The 18,380-nt window shown below is 38.3% G+C and overlaps 1 long non-coding RNA gene and 1 other non-coding gene across 2 annotated transcripts in view; both read left to right on the top strand.

Annotated features, from left to right (window-relative positions):
- The window catches only part of LOC145504987 (uncharacterized), a 190,042-nt gene that overhangs the window by 54,875 nt on the left and 116,787 nt on the right, over window positions 1–18,380 (top strand). The window lies entirely within an intron of this gene.
- On the top strand, window positions 14,261–14,333 carry TRNAW-CCA (transfer RNA tryptophan (anticodon CCA)). The gene has a single exon. It is a non-coding gene; the product is annotated as a tRNA-Trp (tRNA).

Raw genomic sequence — 18,380 nt, 5'->3', positions numbered from 1 at the left:
TAGGCCTGGGTTTGCCCCCACTCACGGTGTGTGTGCTTTCCCGGTATACACTGCTCAGGCTCCAGGTTGCTCTGCAAGGGAACTGTCTAAAGCAGGCCCTGTGTGCACTTCCCAGCTCTAAGCCACTAAGGTTCAAGTTCTTGGGTACTCCACAAAGGCACAGACTCTGCTGAGCCTGCATTGTGTGCCCTTCCCAGGTCTGAGCAGCTCAGGCGACCAGGTGCCCCAGTTGGAGCAGTGCATCTTATCACCTTGCCAGTCCCAGCCTCTTGGTTTCCTGGGTGCACAGTGGGAGCACCGTCTCAGGTGTGCCATGTGTCTCTTCTGAGGAACTGATCTCTGGCTGTGACCCTCCCGGCAGATGTCAACCGTCCAGGATCCCAGGAAGACTTGGTTAACAACTGGGAGCCTGCTCACAGTTTGGTAGGGGATGCCATCTCTGGGGCCAAGATTGCCCCTTTCCAGCTCTGGCTGTTGCCTGCCTGCCTCTCTGCCTCCAGTGGGGAATGGGCTGGTCCGCAGCCAGCTACCTCTCCTCTGGTATTTGCTCAGTCCTTTGTTCTGTGACTGGGTCCGGCTGTGCCTCGGGTTAGAGCTTTTCGTGGGAAAGTTCTATCTCTCTCTCTCTTTTTTTTCTCTCTCTCTGGCTATCCCACAGCTTGCTATCTCACGTTAGCTCCCTCATATTGTCCTCAGGGCATTCAGGCCTGGTCCTTATCCTAAGCAATGCAGCCTGTGCCTCCCTGTTCAGCCCCTGCTTGCTGCTGGTGGAAGCAAGCATCTGGGCTACTTCTCCACTGGGAGTTGCAGTTAAGCATGTAATCTGTGGGTTTTATTTATTTATTTATTTATTTTTCCTCCCAGTTATGTTGCCTTTTGAGATTCCAAAACTCCCCACAGACCTGCCAGTGAGAGGGTTTCCTGGTGTTTGGAAACTTCTCCTCTTTCAGGACTCCCTCCCTGGGACGGGTCTACATCCCTATCTCATTTGTCTCTCTTTTTATCTTTTATCTTTTGTCCTACCTCCTTTCAAAGACAATGGGCTGCCTTTATGGGTGCCTGGTGTCCTCTGCCAACGTTCAGAAGTTGTTTTGTGGAATGTGCTCTGCATTCAAACGATCTTTTGATGAATTTGTGGGGGAGAAAGTGTTCTCCCTGTCCTATTCCTCCGCCATCTTAGGACCGCCCCATTCACAATTCAATATGATTAAGAGAAATAAAGAGGTGTACTATCAAACCATGAAAAGACACGAAGGAATCTTAAATGCATAGAAATGCTAAGAAAAAGGAGCTAGTGTGAAAGAGCTACATTCTGTATGATTCCACTTTATGCCATTCTTTACAGGGAAAAGCCATAACAATGTAGAAGATCAGGATCTTCCAGGAGTTCAAGAGGAGGTAGGGAGGGATGAGTGCATGGAGCATGGAGAGTTTTAAGGCACTGAAGCTCTTCTGTGTAACACTGTGATGTTGGATACAAGACATCATGTGTCTGGCACAACCATAGAATGTATAACACAAAGAGTGAACACTTACATAAATGATAGATTTTAACTAATAATGATGGATGAGTATTGGCACATCACTTGTACTAAATTCCCCACAATTATGTAATATTTTAATAATAGAAGAAACTGGTGAGGGAAGTGGATATATATGGAAACATTCTGTGCAGCTCTTCTGTAAACCTCAGTTCAGTTGCTTAGTCGGGTCCGACTCTTTGCGATCCAATGGACTACAGCATGCCAGTCCTCCCAGTCCATCACCAACTCCTGGAGCTTACTCAAACTCATGTCCATTGAGTCAGTGATGCCATCCAACCATCTCATCCTCTGTCATCTCCTTCTTCTCCCACTTTCAGTCTTTCTCAGCATCAGGGTCTTTTCTAATGAGTCAGTTCTTTGCATCAGGTGGCCAAAGTATTAGAGTTTCAGCTTCAACATCAGTCTTTCCAATGAACAGCCAAGACTGATTTCCTTTAGGATGGACTGGTTGGATCTCCTTGCAGTCCAAGGGACTCACGAGTCTTCTCCAACACCACAGTTCAAAAGCATCAATTCTTCTCCACTCAGCTTTCTTTATAGTCCTACTGTCACATTCATACATGACTACTGGAAAAACCATAACTTTGACTAGACGGACCTTTGTTGGCAAAGTAATGTCTCTGCTTTTTTATATGCTGTCTAAATTGGTCATAACTTTTCTTCCAAGGAGCAAGCGTCTTTTAATTTCATGGCTGTAGTCACTATCTGCAATGATTTTGGAGCCCAAAATAATAAAGTTTGTCACTGTTTCCACTGTTTCCCCATCTATTTGCCATGAAACCTAAGCTTCTCTAAAGCTAAACTCCATTAAAATGTATTGTTTAATCTTTACATCTAGAGGACTTTTCCTGTTATAAAGTGTTGTATCTACATGAAAATATATAGTAAATTGCTTCCTGAAAATAAGTTATTTTAAAAATAACTTTTAAATAAGTTAGTTAAATAAACAAAATAAATAAGTTATTTTAAAAGATTGGGAAATCATTACTTTGCAACTGTTTTCTTTTTGAATGTTCTTATAAATATTTTAAAATATTTTTCTTCCTGTATTTCTGCCAATCAGGCTCTACCAACAGTAAGAAATATGTTGCAAAACCTTTGAGCTTTCTTCATTTGCGCATTTGTTTGTGTGCATTTGTAGTGTGCATTTGTAGTGTGCAAGTACTCTTCTCATAAACCTGACACCTGTTAAACAGTGCTTATTTCAAGCAGAATTTAATGCTTTACTTCCAAAGTAGTTGAATTAATCTTTCGTTTAACAAAAGTTGGAATAAAATACTATGGACTAATATTAATTATGGCAATCACTCACAAACATTTTGGTTTTAAATATATATAGTGTTTATTGTATAAGAGAAACCATAGTTGACCAAAGGAAGTTCACATTTAAAAACAAGATATGGTGTTACCAGGACTAATCAAACCAGAATTTGACTTGTAGACTCTGTCTGTATCTAGATGAAAGTCTTCTAGCATAGAAATAACAAGTATTCACTAATCTTCAAGTAAGCTTTACTACAGAACAACTGTGGTGGTAAAAACCTATTATTGCCAAAAATTATAACCCATTCAAAGAGCAGTCCATCGTTGTTTCCCTAATGTGAATTTAATGATGTTAGAAACAAATAAAAATTTATCTACATTCTTCCATCTGGTTTACAGTATTATTGTACATGACATCATATTTCCTAGATTTTCTCTTTTCTTAAAGTCATGGAGAAAGTTAAGAAAAATGAAAAGTTCCCCTACAATAAGTATAAATACTGGGTAGAATGCCAAGCCTCCATTTAACTCGTATTTAATTTGTATCGTTGGAAACAACAAGGGATTGTAATCCATCTGCATTTTAATTTCATTTTTAAGGCAGCTTTCTTTGGGAGAAACTCCAGGGAGAACTTCATATGAATTCCTTCAGTGGCTCTGAACTGTACCATATCCTCATTATGATCCTTTAGGTATGCTCAAGAAATTGATTGAGTTCCACAGAAAGAGACAGTTTTACAAATTATTCATAAAAATGCTAAGTTTGCTTTGTATTATTCTAGTTGGAGAATTGTGAGACAGGACAAATAAAGTATCTGCGTTGGTTTCTGAAATATGTGATCTTGGGTGAGGTTTAACTCAATTTCAGTGCTCTTTCCTTATCTCAAGTATACTTTAAAACAGTTATTGGCATCACTGACAGAAGTAACGATATTTTCCTGCTAAATTCAGTGTCTGGAAGGGCTCAGATTCCTTGGAACAAAACTAAGCTCAATGGCAATGTTCTTGATAATATTTTACAACTTTTGCTTTGTGATTCATTAATTAAACATTTGAAACCAGCTGTTTTAGAAAAAAACTTCCTTTTCATCAAAGATTGTAGGGCTCACATTTTTTTTGCTGTTATTGAACAAGTTGACAGTTTTGAGACTGTTTATGAGATGAGTCAGCAATCAGGGAATTAGGCATCTGGAGCCAATGAGTAGAAAGTTCCTCCCTGATATCTCTTAAAATAGTCATTTTAAAGCTGAATTTGGAAAAACAGTCTGTCCTGGACAAAATTCAAGATGAGAGGATATGTTATAATGCATTTAATTTATAACCAATGGTTGTTAAACAGTGTGCTCTTCAAATATTATAGACTGTCTCCTGGATGTTTTGACAATATATGTTCTTAACATGTGAGGCTATGTTAGATATGAAATGGAATGTATCTTTTCCCCCTTTTTCATTTCTAGCATAACTGTGGTGAAGTTAATATTTATTATTAGATATGAACACTTTGTTGCACCTGTAGGGTTGTCACTAATACTTCTCATAAATAAACTTTGAACTCTCAGAAATGAAGAAAAAATACATTCTAAATAGACCAATTCTTGTTGTATAGAAAACATACTGAAAACATAATTTAGGAGACTGACAGGTAAAACAGCAAGTAGCCAGTAAACTTCAAGTAATATAACATCTACTGTAATCAACATCTTCAAGATGGAACTATGTCTTTTGATGTTAATTCCAGTTAAGATTTTAGGATAAATTTCTCTATTGTTTAATCAAGATGAAAAATGAATTAAGCAGTTCTGTTACTCATTTGGACAGGTCATAAGTTTAGTCTGCTGCTGCTGCTCAGTCACTTCAGTTGTGTCCGACTCTGTGTGACCCCATAGACGGCAGCCCACCAGTCTCCCCCGTCCCTGGGTTTCTCCAGGCAAGAACACTGGAGTGGGTTGCCGTTTCCTTCTCCAATGCATGAAAGTGAAAAGTGAAAGTGAAGTCGCTCAGTCGTGTCCGACTCTTAGCGACCCCATGGACTGGAAGCCTGCCAGGCTCCTCTGTCCATGGGATTTCCCAGGCAAAAGAGTACTGGAGTGGGGTGCCATTGCCTTCTCTATTTAAAAAAAAAAACAACTTATTTTCTCTTGACTCATATTATCAATTGATTACAATATTGAAAATATATTTTCTCATAAAAACATAAATACAGATATAGGAAATAAATTATTTTATTAAATTATCTTAAACTGTCATTCTATTCTTTTCTTTTTTCCCCAATGTTATAGCAGCTGTAATTATTGTTAATATATTAATCATGGATAGTTCATGAGAATTCGTCATGGAATTTCATGGGACTATAACTCTCAATATTTACATAAAATTCTTATATCCAGGAAAACAGACCTTATGTTAAAAATAAAAGCAGAACGATTAATGCAATTTTACTGGAAACTAACTTGCACTGAATACATTATATATACATACTATTTATTTCTTAAAATTCCATGAGATATTTCCCTCATGTTACAGATAAGAAAGCTATTTAAAGAGTTTAGGTAATTAGTTTACAAATTTGCAAAGCCAAGATTCATGTCTGCTTTGCCTCACCCAAGGGTGTGCTTGTAACTATTTTGTGACACTGCCTTCCAGAAAGTCCATTTATACAAAAAGAATAAAATCAAAGTATTTAGTAATATCATTACAAAGTGTTCTCAATGACCATTAGATATTTGCAACCTGAGTTTTTTGACATTATTAAAACAACTTTCATTTACAAGGAAGTAAATCCCTCTCATTTAGTAATTCAATACCTGTAATAATAAGTTGGAAGAGCATGTTTGCTATGACCAGTGTGTTCTCTTGGCAAAACTCTATTAGCCTTTGCCCTGCTTCATTCTGTACTCCAAGGCCAAATTTGCCTGTTACGCCAGGTGTTTCCTGACTTCCTACTTTTGCATTCCAGTCCCCTATAATGAAAAGGACATCTTTTTTGGGTGTTAGTTCTAACAGGTCTTGTAGGTCTTCATAAAACCGTTCAAGTTCAGCTTCTTCAGCGTTACTGGTAGGGGCATAGACTTGGATTACCGTGATATTGAATGGTTTGCCTTGGAAACGAACAGAGATCATTCTGTCGTTTTTGAGATTGCATCCAAGTACTGCCTTTCGGACTCTTTTGTTGACCATGATGGCTACTCTATTTCTTCTAAGGGATTCCTGCCCACAGTAGTAGGTATAATGGTTATCTGAGTTAAATTCACCCATTCCAGTCCATCTTAGTTCGCTGATTCCTAGAATGTCGACGTTAATTCTTGCCATCTCCTGTTTGACCACTTCCAACTTGCCTTGATTCATGGACCTAACATTCCAGGTTCCTATGCAATATTGCTCTTTACAGCATCGGACTTTGCTTTTATCACCAGTCACATCCACAGCTGGGTATTGTTTTTGCTTTGGGTCAATCCCATCATTCTTTCTGAAGTTATTTCTCCACTGATCTCCAGTAGCATATTGGGCACCTACTGACCTGGGGAGTTCATCTTTCAGTGTCCTAACTTTTTGCCTTTTCATACTGTTCATGGGGTTCTCAAGGCAAGAATACTGAAGTGGTTTGCCATGCCCTTCTCCAGTGGACCACATTCTGGCAGACCTCTCTACCATGACCCATTCATCTTGGGTGGCCCCACACGGCATGGCTTAGTGTCACTGAGATAGACAAGGCTGTGGTCCGTGTGATCAGATTAGCTAATTTTCTGTGATTATGGTTTCAGGGTGTCTGCCCTCTGATGCCCTGTTGCAACACCTACCATCTTACTTGGGTTTCTCTTACCTTGGACGTGGGGTATCTCTTCACAGCTGCTCCAGCAAAGTGCAGCCGTTGCTCCTTACCTTGGACAAGGGGTATCTACTCATGACGGTCCCTCCTGACCTTGAATGTGGAGTAACTCCTCTCGGCCCTCTACTGCCCATGCAGCCGCCGCTCCTTGGACCTGGGGTAACTCCTCTTGGCCAGGCTTCAGCAATACGTGAACCGTGAACTTCCAGATGTTCAAGCTGGTTTTAGAAAAGGCAGAGGAACCAGAGATCAAATTGCCAACATCTGCTAGATCATCGAAAAAGCAAGATTTCCAGAAAAACATCTATTTCTGCTTTATTGACTATGCCAAAGCCTGTATGGATCACAATAAACTGTGAAAAATTCTGAAAGAGATGGGACTACCAGACCATTGACCTGTCTCTTGAAAAACCTGTATGCAGGTCAGGAAGCAACAGTTAGAACTGGACATGGAACAACAGACTGGTTCCAAATAGGAAAAGGAGTCCGTCAAGGCTATATATTGTCACCCTGCTTATTTAACTTCTATGCAGAGTACATCATGAGAAACGCTAGGCTGGAAGAAACACAAGCTGGAATCAAGATTGCCAGCAGAAATATCAATATCCTCAGATATGCAGATGACACCACCATTATGGCAGAAAATGAAGAAGAACTAAAGAGCCTCTTGATGAAAGTGAAAGAGGAGAGTGAAAAAGTTGGCTTAAAGCTCAACATTCAGAAAACTAAGATCATGGCATCTGGTCCCATCACTTCATGGGAAATAGATGGGGAAAAAGTGGAGACAGTGTCAGACTTTATTTTTTTGGCTCCAAAATCACTGCAGATGGTGATTGCAGCCATGAAATTAAAAGACGCTGACTCCTTTGAAGGAAGGTTATGACCAAGCTAGATAGCATATTGAAAAGCAGAGATATTACTTTGCCAACAAAGGTCCATCTAGTCAAGGCTATGGTTTTTCCAGTGGTCATGTATGGATGTGAGAGTTGGACGGTGAAGAAAGCTGAGCACCAAAGAATTGATGCTTTTGAAATGTGGTGTTGGGGAAAACTCTTGAGAGTCCCTTGGACTGCAAGAAGATCCAACCAGTCCATCCTAAAGGATATCAGTCCTGGTTGCTCATGGGAAGGACTGATGTTGAAACTCCAGTACTCTGGCCACCTCATGCGAAGAGTTGACCCATTGGAAAAGACCCTAATGCTGGGAAGGATTGTGGGCAGGAGGAGAATGGGACGACAGAGGATGAGATGGTTGGATGGTATCACCGACACGATGGACCTGGGTTTGGATAAACTCCAGGAGTTGGTGATGGACAGGGAGGCCTGGCGTGCTGCGATTCATGGGGTTGCATAGTGTCAGACATGACTGAGCGACTGAACTGAACTGAACTGAACTGAACTGAATAATAAGTTTCAGATACTATTTAAAGAAAATAAAAATGTTCCCCTGAGTAAAACAAACCTCAGTATCAGTGGTTCTCCAGCTGTTCAGTGTTCTCTTCCCTGCCCCATGAGTGTGCCCAGCTTTTGCAGCTGTGGAGCTGAAATATGAGTGGGCCTCTAACCATGCCCAATACAGAATGCTGCATTAATAGGAACTACATTGCATTCAGAACCTTCTGTATTGGTAATTTAGGACAGTTGCTTTTACAGAAGACATATGGTTAGCTTATAATTTTTCCTATTGTGCATAAGGTCAAGTAAGTTACTTCTCTTAACTTTTCTAACTGTACAGCCTTTAGGCACACTTGACCTGTAGGAAAAGTCTAAAAAGACTTTCAACCCATTCCTTCCTCCATAGCTTAAGAAAATCTGCTTTTCTCTTCTTGGGATTCAGTCAGAGTAGATCAGAGAGGCTGTGCATAAAGAAAATAAATCTTGGTCTCCTAAGGGAAATGTCATTATATGGGATGAGATTGCCTGAATTAGTACTCAAGACTCAAGGCAAGAGCTTAGGCATTCATTGGGTTGCCTGTTACCAGCGCAGAGTTCAGTTCAAAGTCTCTCTGCTGAATCCAGCAGGCTCTATGCTCTTAAGAAGCACAGAGCATGTTCTTGTGAAGTAATGAGTATAAACATGCAAGCCTTGGTTCGACATGATCAGAAAGAGTGTTGCTACATCTGTGCATAAGTATTAATTGTCGTATTTAGTTTTGTCTTTAATACAAATGTGTTGTGACAGCAACACATTTAAAACTGTTCAGATTTTTGAATTTGGAAAAATTTGATGTAACAAAATGAAGTAAGGTCAAGATAATTTCAAGAAAAAATATTAGATTGGTTACTCTTGAGGCAGTTGGAAACCTGGAAATTAGAGACATTTATATTGATTTATATTTTGCAATTAAATAAATAAAGATGTCAAGCATTTTTTTTAAAAGCTAAAACTAGTATCTAATTTCCTATTGTTAAACTAGCCATGTTTACTGTATTTCCAGGTAGAATCAATGGAATTTTATGTTAATGTTTCATATGACTAAAAAATAAGTATTATCCACCTTATATACATATCTTTTCTTAATTCTGAATAAGTGAAGTCACTCAGTCGTGTCTGACTCTTTGCGACCCCATGGACTATAGCCTACCAGGCTCCTGCATCCATGGGATTTTCCAGGCAAGAATACTGGAGTGGGTTGCCATTTCTTTCTCCAGGAGATCTTCCTGACCCAGGGATTGAACCCGGGTCTCCCGCATTGTAGGCAGATGCTTTACCATCTGAGCCACCAGGAGTTCTGAATAAAGCTATAAGGTAATCACAGAACTGACCATTTCCATCATAGTAAAACAAAGTAGAGGAATGTTAATTAGAATAATATCCTTTTATGACCAAACATTATATGATTATATGTCCTTTAATACGCTTTAACATTTTTTTGCAGTAAGATTTCCATATTAAGGAATTCTTTTTTTTTTAATTAGTTTATTTATCTATTTTTTAACTTTACAATATTGTATTTGTTTTGCCATACATTGACATGAATCCACCATGGGTGTACATGTTTTCCCCTTCCAGAACCCCCTTCCCACCTCCCTCCCCATCCCATCCCTCTGGGTCATCCCGGTGGACCAGCCCTGAGCACCTTGTATCATGCATCGAACATGGACTGGCGATTCGTTTCACATATGATAGTTTACATGCTTCAGTGCCATTCTCCCATATCCTCCCACCCTCGCCCTCTCCCATAGTCTATAATACTGTTCTATTTATCTGTGTCTCTTTTGATGTCTTGCATACAGGTTTATCTTTACCGATTAACTAAATACCATATATATGTGTTAGTATACTGTATTGGTGTTTTTCTTTCTGGCTTACTTCACTCTGTATAATAGGCTCCAGTTTCATCCACCTCATTAGAACTGATTCGAATGTATTCTTTTTAATGGCTGAGTAATATTCCATTGTGTATATGTACCACAGCTTCCTTATCCATTCATCTGCTGATGGGCATCTAGGTTGCTTTCATGTCCTGGCTATTATAAACAGTGCTGCGATGAACATTGGAGTACACGTGTCTCTTTCAATTCTGGTTTCCTCAGTGTGTATGCCCAGCTATGGGATTGCTGGGTCATATGGCAGTTCTATTTCCAGTTTTTTGAGGAATCTCCACACTCTTCTCCATAGTGGCTGTACTAGTTTGCATTCCCACCAACAGTGTAAGAGGGTTCTCTTTTCTCCTCACCCTCTCCAACATTTATTGCTTGTAGACTTTTGGATAGCAGCCATTCTGACGGGTGTGAAATGGTACCTCACTGTGGTTTTGATTTGCATTTCTCTGATAATGAGTGATGTTGACCATCTTTTCATGTGTTTGTTAGCCATCTGTATGTCTTCTTTGGAGAAATGTCTGTTTAGTTCTTTGGCTCACTTTTTGATTGGGTCATTTATTTTTCTGGAATTGAGCTGCAAGAGTTGCTTGTATATTTTTGAGATTAATTGTTTGTCCATTGCTTCATTTGCTATTATTTTCTCCCATTCTGAAGGCTGTCTTTTCACCTTCTTATAGTTTCCTTTGTTGTGCAAAAGCTTTTAATTTTCATTAGGTCCCATTTGTTTATTTTTGCTTTTATTTCCAATATTCTGGGAGGTGGGTCAGAGAGGATCCTGCTGTGGTTTATGTATTAAGGAATTCTAATAGTATTCATTACTAAAATTCCATGTTTACTCCTCAAGAGATAAAAGTTCTGCTTCCCACTATTTATAATTTGAACAAGGAGCAAGTGGTCAATAGAAGCATTGTCAAAATTTAGGCCATTAACAATACCGGTATTTCACAAATACCAGGAATTTATACTATATCCTGTCAGCGTGTATATAAGTTTAATAGAACTCTTTGGTGAGTCTTCCGGTCTCAGGAGGATATAGATTGATAATATTTGGTGTTAAGTGCTGGGCTCTGCACTTACAAGATGTTTTCTAAATCTTTCTTATGCTTTCTATTGAGTCCATTGTCAAAGGAAATCTGTCCTTAGAGTAATTGAAAACTGCTCCATATTGTCATTGGATGATATACAGCAATACACTTTGATTATAGTGACAAACATTTTTATCTTTTACCGTCACATTGAACTGTGAATATAAATGATTTGTCAACTGTTGACAAGCAGATAATTGGTGTAGTTTGTTCAACGGAAATTACGTCTATTTTTTAGATCTTCTGCATGGTTAAAAATATTAATACCATAAGTCACGTTTCAATGGAAATTTGATAGCCTTACAAGCTCTTCTAAATTCTAATCAGAATTTGTTTTCCTTCATTGCTATATATTGTTTGCTAAAAGCAAAAATCACACATCTTAGCAGTATTGTCAGGATAACAATTTATTTGATCAATGGTTTAGGAATCATTTGATAAGTACACTGTGTATTTAATTATTTTGGCTTCACTTAGATAATAGTATTAAAGAATAATTTAAATACAACAGACTGCATTACCTAAATTCTCATGCATTGGAAAACTTTCACTGTTTCAAGTGAACACATGTTTGGGTTGTTCAAGACATCAGTAGAAAGGATCCTAGGAAAACTATGCTCCAAAGCTACTATAAAGGTGCTAATATAATACTATAAAATACAAATGTAGTAATAAAAAACTCATTTTTAAACCCCACAAACTATTGCAAATTTCTAAATTTCTACAGGTTACTCCAAAAGAATGACAATCCTAGTTTTCAGGAGAAATATGAACACTGGACAGTTCTAGTTGCAAATTCTTACAATGAATTACAACTCAGATTTCAAAACATGTAGTTTTTATTCCTTGTATTACGTATGATACATACATATACATATGTATATAGTATTCATATATGTATACATATATATATATACACACACATACACACAATGTGTGCTAAATATCTATAATGCACACATAAACATACATGTATACTAATTTTATATTGAACCAGAATGCATGCAAGAATGTTAATATTTTATTTGGTATGTCTATGTTATTCAGAATTAAAGCTTAATCTTTCAAAATGATATAAATTAGAAAATAGCAGCTTTGATACAAGGGTTTATAGAAAATATATTTTATAATAACCCTTTACTCCAGCTACAAGGATCGCAAGAGGCCTATTTTGAAAAGCTACTCAAAGCTGAGATAGTGAATGACAAAAAAGAATAATGAAAGCTATTGGTAGTTATTATTAAAATGTTATTTCATTTTAATTGAGTAAATTTGTTGTATCAAAATCAGACATATACCTTGGAGACTGTGCTTTCTGTTTCAGGCCACCCCAGTGAAATGACTTTCATGATAAAGCGAGTCATATAATTTTTTGTTTTGCAGTTCATATGAGATATGTTTACAATATATTATTAAGTGTGAAATAGTATTAAGCCAAGTAAAGAACATACCTTAATTTTTGTTTAAAGTGCAGTTGGGAAAATGGCACCAATAACTTTGTTCCATGCAAGGAACCAGACATCCTGGAATATGAAGACAAATGGGCCTTAGGAAACATCACTATGAATAAAGCTAGTGGAGGTGATGGAATTCCAGTTGAGCTATTTCAAATCCTAAAAGATGATGCTATGAAAGTGCTGCACTCAATATGCCAGCAAATTTGGAAAACTCAGCAGTGGCCACAGGACTGGGAAAGGTCAATTTTCATTCCAATCCCAAAGAAAGGCAATGCCAAAGAAGCTCAAATAACCGCACAATTGCACTCGTCTCACACGCTAGTAAAGTAATGCTCAAATGTCTCTAAGCCAGGCTTCAACAATATGTGAACCTCAAACTTCCAGATGTTCAAGCTGGTTTTAAAAAAGGCAGAGGAACCAGAGATCTAATTGCCAGCATCCGCTGGATCATCAAAAAAGCAAGAGAGTTCGGGAAAGACATCTATTTCTTCTTTATTGACTATGCCACAGCCTTTGACTGTGTGGGTCACAACAAATTGTGGAAAATTCTGAAACAGATGGGAATACCAGACCATCTGACCCACCTCCTGAGAAATCAGTTAGAACTGGACAGGGAACAACAGACTAGTTCTAAATAGGAAAAGAAGTAAGTCAAGGCTATATATTGTCACCTGCTTATTTAACTTACATGCAGGGTACATCATGAGAAATGCTGGGCTGGATGAAGCACAAGCTGGAATCAACATTGCTGGGAGAGATATAAATAACCTCAGATATGCAGATGACACCACCCTTATGGCAGAAAGTGAAGAAGAACTAAAGAGCCTCTTGATGAAAGTAAAAGAGGAGAGTCAAAAAGTTGGCTTAAAGCTCAGCATTCAGAAAACTAAGATCGTGGCATCTGATCCCATCACTTCATGGCAAATAGATGAGGAAACAGTGGAAACAGTAGCACACTTTATTTTTTTGGGCTCCAAAATCACTGCAGATGGTGACTGCGGCCATGAAATTAAAAGACTCCTTGGAAGGAAAGTTATGACCAACCTAGATGACATATTAAAAAGCAGAGACATTACTTTGCCAACAAAGGTCCATCTAGTCAAGGCTACGGTTTTTCCAGTAGCCATGTATGGATGTGAGAGTTGGACTATAAAGTAAGCGAGCACTGAATAATGTATGCTTTTGAACTGTGGTATTGGAGAAGACTCTTGAGAGTCCCTTGGACTGCAAGGAGATCCAACCAGTCCATCCTAAAGGAGATCAGTCCTGAGTGTTATTGGAGGGCCTGATGTAGAAGCTGAAACTCCAATACTTTGGCCACCTGATGCAAAGAACTGATTCATTTGAAAAGACCCTGATGCTGTGAAAGATTGAAGGCAGGAGGAGAAGGGGATGACAGAGGATGAGATGGTTAGATGGCATCACCAACTCAGTGGACTTGAGTTTGGGTAAACTCGGGGTGTTAGCGATGGACAAGAGGCCTGGCGTGCAGCAACCTATGGGGTTGGAAAGTGTTGGACATGACTGAGCGAATTCACTGAACTGAACTGATGCAAGATTGCCACAAACCTTCAGCTTTTTAAAAAAATATATATATATGCAAAGTGCAATAAATCAAAGTTCAAGAAAATAAACTATGTCTGTATTGGAAATACATATCCAGATTGTCAGTTTGCATTTATTTGGGGATGGGCATATAAAACATCAGTAGACACCACTGAGCTCATATAGACTTACATGTAGTCATAATTATGGGACTTCCCTGGTGGCTCAGAGGTTAAAGCATCTGCCTCCAATGCAGGAGACCCGGGTTCGATCCCTGGGTCAGGAAGATCCCCTGGAGAAGGAAATGGCAACCCACTCCAGTATTCTTGCCTGGAGAATCCCATGGATGGAGGAGCCTGGTAGGCTACAGTCCATGGGGTCGCAAAGAGTCGGACACGACTGAGCAACTTCACTTCACTTATTGTTCAGTCTCTAAGTCTTGTCTTACTCTTTGGGACCCCATGGACTAAGGCATGCCAGGCTCCTCTATTTCCCACTATCTCCAAGAGTTTGCTCAAATTCATGTCCACGGAGTTAGTGATGCTATCTAACCATCTCATCCTCTGATGCCCCTTCTTCTTTTGCCTTCAATCTTTCCTTGCATCAAGGTCTTTTCTAATGAGTCGGGCTCTTCACATCAGGTGGCCAAAGTCTCTTTATATACACTTACATGCACTCATAATTATAAGTAGTTATATATATGGATTCCCTTGTGGCTCAGATGGTAAAACATCTGCCTGCAATACAGAGGACCCATGTTCAATCCCTTGATTGGGAAGATCCCTTGGAGAAAGAAATACCCACTCCAGTATTCTAGCCTGGAGAATTCCATAGACAGAGGAGTCTGGCAGGCTACAGTCCATAGGATCACAAGAGTCAGACACAACTTATCAACTAATAATTGAATGCATTTAGGAATTCTTATATGATTAAGTTAGTAAAAATCAGCATAGCGAATTTAAGTGGTTGCTGAAAATAAGATTCTTAGTCTATAACAGACTATTCAGTTCAGTTCAGTTCATTCGCTCAGTTATGTCCGACTCCCTGCAATCCCATGGACCACAGCACGCCAGGCCTCCATGTCCATCACCAACTCCCGGAGTCTACCCACACCCATGTCCATCGAGTTGGTGATGCCATCCAAACATCTCATCCTCTGTCATCCCCTTCTTCTCCTGCCATCAATCTTTCCTAGCATCAGCTTCTTTTCAAATGAGTCAGCTCTTCGCATCAGGTGGCCAAAGTATTGGAGTTTCAGCTTCAACGTCAGTCCTTCCAATGAACAACCAGGGCTGATCTCCTTTAGGATGGACTGGTTGGATCTCCTTCCAGTCCAAGGGACTGTCAAGAGTCTTCAATACCACAGTTCAAAAGCATCAGTTCTTCGGCGCTCAGCTTTCTTTATAGTCCAACTCTCACACCCATACGTGACCACTGGAAAAACCATAGCCTTGACTAGACGGACCTTTGTTAGCAAAGTAATGTCTCTGCTTTTTATATGTTGTCTAGGTTGGTCATAACTTTCCTTCCAAGAAGTAAGCATCTTTTAATTTCATGGCTGCAATCACTATCTGCAGTGGTTTTGGAGCCCAGAAAAATAAAGTCAGCCACTGTTTCCACTGTTTTCCCATCTATTTGCCATGAAGTGATGGGACGAGATGCCATGATCTTAGTTTTCTGAATGTTGAGCTTTAAGTCAACTTTTTCACTCTCCTCTTCCACTTTCATCAAGAGGCTCTTCAGTTCTTCTTCACTATCTGCCACAAGGGTGGTGTCATCTGCATATCTGAGGTTATTGATATTGAATTGAAACAAATAACTTGATTAAAAAGTTTAGTTAAATTATCCTTTAATTGGTTGTAAAATTGTATTAAACCCAAGCTATTATTGTTGTTTGCAAGCAATGACCCAAATCTGTGTTGGCTGCTGTTTATCCTGTATTTTTTGAGAAAAGTTAGTTCTATTCTTTTTATTCTGCTTATATAACAAAATTTTTTATTTAGAGTTTCTTTTTGTCTAATTGCAGATTTTTGATGAAGATTTTATAAAATATTATTGTTAGGGCCAAGTAAATCTTAGTTTTGTTACAGACATTTTATTTTCAAAATTCTAAATTTTCATGAGAAAATTACCAGCATATTGCAAGAGCATTAATTAAATTATCAGCATTTGTCTGACTGAGATTTCAAAAGATGTTGTCCTAAATATCGATGTTGACTCATTGTTTACAAGCTGTTATTATTTTATAAAATATAACATTTCCTTATTAAAATTATAGAATTTTTCATGTCTCTGTAATCTTTTATTTTTTTCTGTTTAAATTACAGTATCTAAAACTATGTTGAGACTGTTAATCATATGTTAGAAAAGAAAACCGTAACATTAAACAAAAACTGAACTTATATATGAATATGTGTGAACAGAATGGCAATACGTAGACTCTAAAAATGTCAGTGTAAGTAATCTTAAAAATCAATGGGAAAAATGATAATTGCTCTGTGGCCTTTTTGTTTGTTTTAGCTGTTAAAACACTAAAAACTCTCTAACAGATGGAGAAAACCTCTCTAACTGCTGGGCAAATTTATAGCGAGAATTTTTTTTAAAGCCCAGTACAGCTAATAGATATTTAGAATATTATAATACCAAACATTAGAAATATTGAGTATTAGAGTGTTACTTTTCTGTTTTTTTAATCTTATCAAGTTTGAAAAATGCTCTCCTTTTCTCACCATAAGATTTATGAAACATAGTATCTTTCTATGCTTTGATGAATTACGACTACTTCCTAAGTTTGGATAAGCTTTCAACATTTTACCCTTTGCAGTTTTAAATGTCATGAAATAGATCTCACTTCCTTTAATGAGAACTTTTTGCCAGTGTCACTTCCTCTGGGACATTTTCATCCTTTTTGTCACAATCATTTTTCTTACTTATTTTGATAATGTTGCCTAGACTAAGTTTATCTGTATGCATATCTAGACTCTGTAGAATGACAACTGTGTCAATATTCCATGGTCAGCTATTTCTTCTATAACTTCATATACCTTCATTTTAAATTTGTCATCCAGCTTTATCACTTTTATTTGCTGCAGTTTCATCTTTGGATAACTCTCTCTTTTGTTGGGTGACTCTCTCTTTTGATTATCCATTTTTGTAAATTTTCACATGGATTAAGCACTGGGTATATAACCAGCAATAACTGATTATGAATACAACTTTGCTGTCTGTGCAAGACTTCAGAGAAACAAATGAACCAAACGACAGATGGCCAAAAATAGAATTTGGATTGTTATAGAAGGTTAGGAGACAAGAGACTAGAGAAAAAGACAGGGAAGGATATGGTTACAATTTATGCTATGAGTTCTGTGCATGAATAGTGCCCAACAACAATGATAATGGTTGTTGTTCAGTCACTCAGTCATGACTGACTCTTTGGGAACCCATGCAGCATGTCAGGATTACATGTCCTTCACTATCTTCTGGAGTTTTTCAAAATCATGCCCATTGAATCGATGATGCCATCCAACAATCTCATCCCCTGTTGACCTCTTCTCCTCCTGCCCTCAATCCTTCTCAGCATCAGGGACTTTTCCAATTAGTTGGCTCTTTGCATGGGGTGGCCAATATGTTGAAGCTTCAGCTTCACCATCAGTCCTTCCAATGAGTATTCAGGGTTGATTTCCTTTAGGATTGACTGGTTTAATCTCCTTGTTGTCCAAGGCAATCAAAGAATCTTCTCCAGCACTACAGTCCAAAAGTATCAATTCTTCAGTGCTTAGCCTTTTTTATGTTCCAACTCTCTCATCCATATGTCACTACTAGAAAAAACAAAGCTTTGACTATACAGATGGACCTTCGTGGACAAAGTGATCTCTCTGATTTTTAATATGCTGTCAATGTTTGTCATAGTTTTCTTCCAAGGAGCAAGGGTCTTTTAATTTTATGGCTACAATCAACCTCTGCAGTGATTTTGGAGCCCAAGAAAATAATATCTGTCACTCTTTCCATTGTTTTCCCATCTATTTTCCATGAATTGATAGGATCAGATGTCATGATCATGGTTTTTAAAATGTTGAGTTTTCAGTCAACTTTTTTATTCTCCTCTTTTACTTTCATCAGGGGGCTCTTTAGTTCTTTGCTTTTTGCCATTAGGGTGGTGTTATCTGCATATTTGAGGTTATTGATATTTCTCCCAGCAATCTTGATTCCAGTTTGACTTCATCCAACCCAGCATTTCACATGATGTACTCTGCATATAAGTTGAATAGTGTGTGAAATTCACTCAGTCATGTCCAACTCTTTGAGACCCCATGAACTATACAGTCCAGAATACT

This window comes from Giraffa tippelskirchi, chromosome 5, assembly GCF_054371585.1.
Source record: "Giraffa tippelskirchi isolate mGirTip1 chromosome 5, T2T-mGirTip1v1.2.pri, whole genome shotgun sequence".
Taxonomy (NCBI): domain Eukaryota; kingdom Metazoa; phylum Chordata; class Mammalia; order Artiodactyla; family Giraffidae; genus Giraffa; species Giraffa tippelskirchi.
Note: the sequence above shows the minus strand (reverse complement) of the source record. Positions and strands in the feature narration are given on the sequence as shown.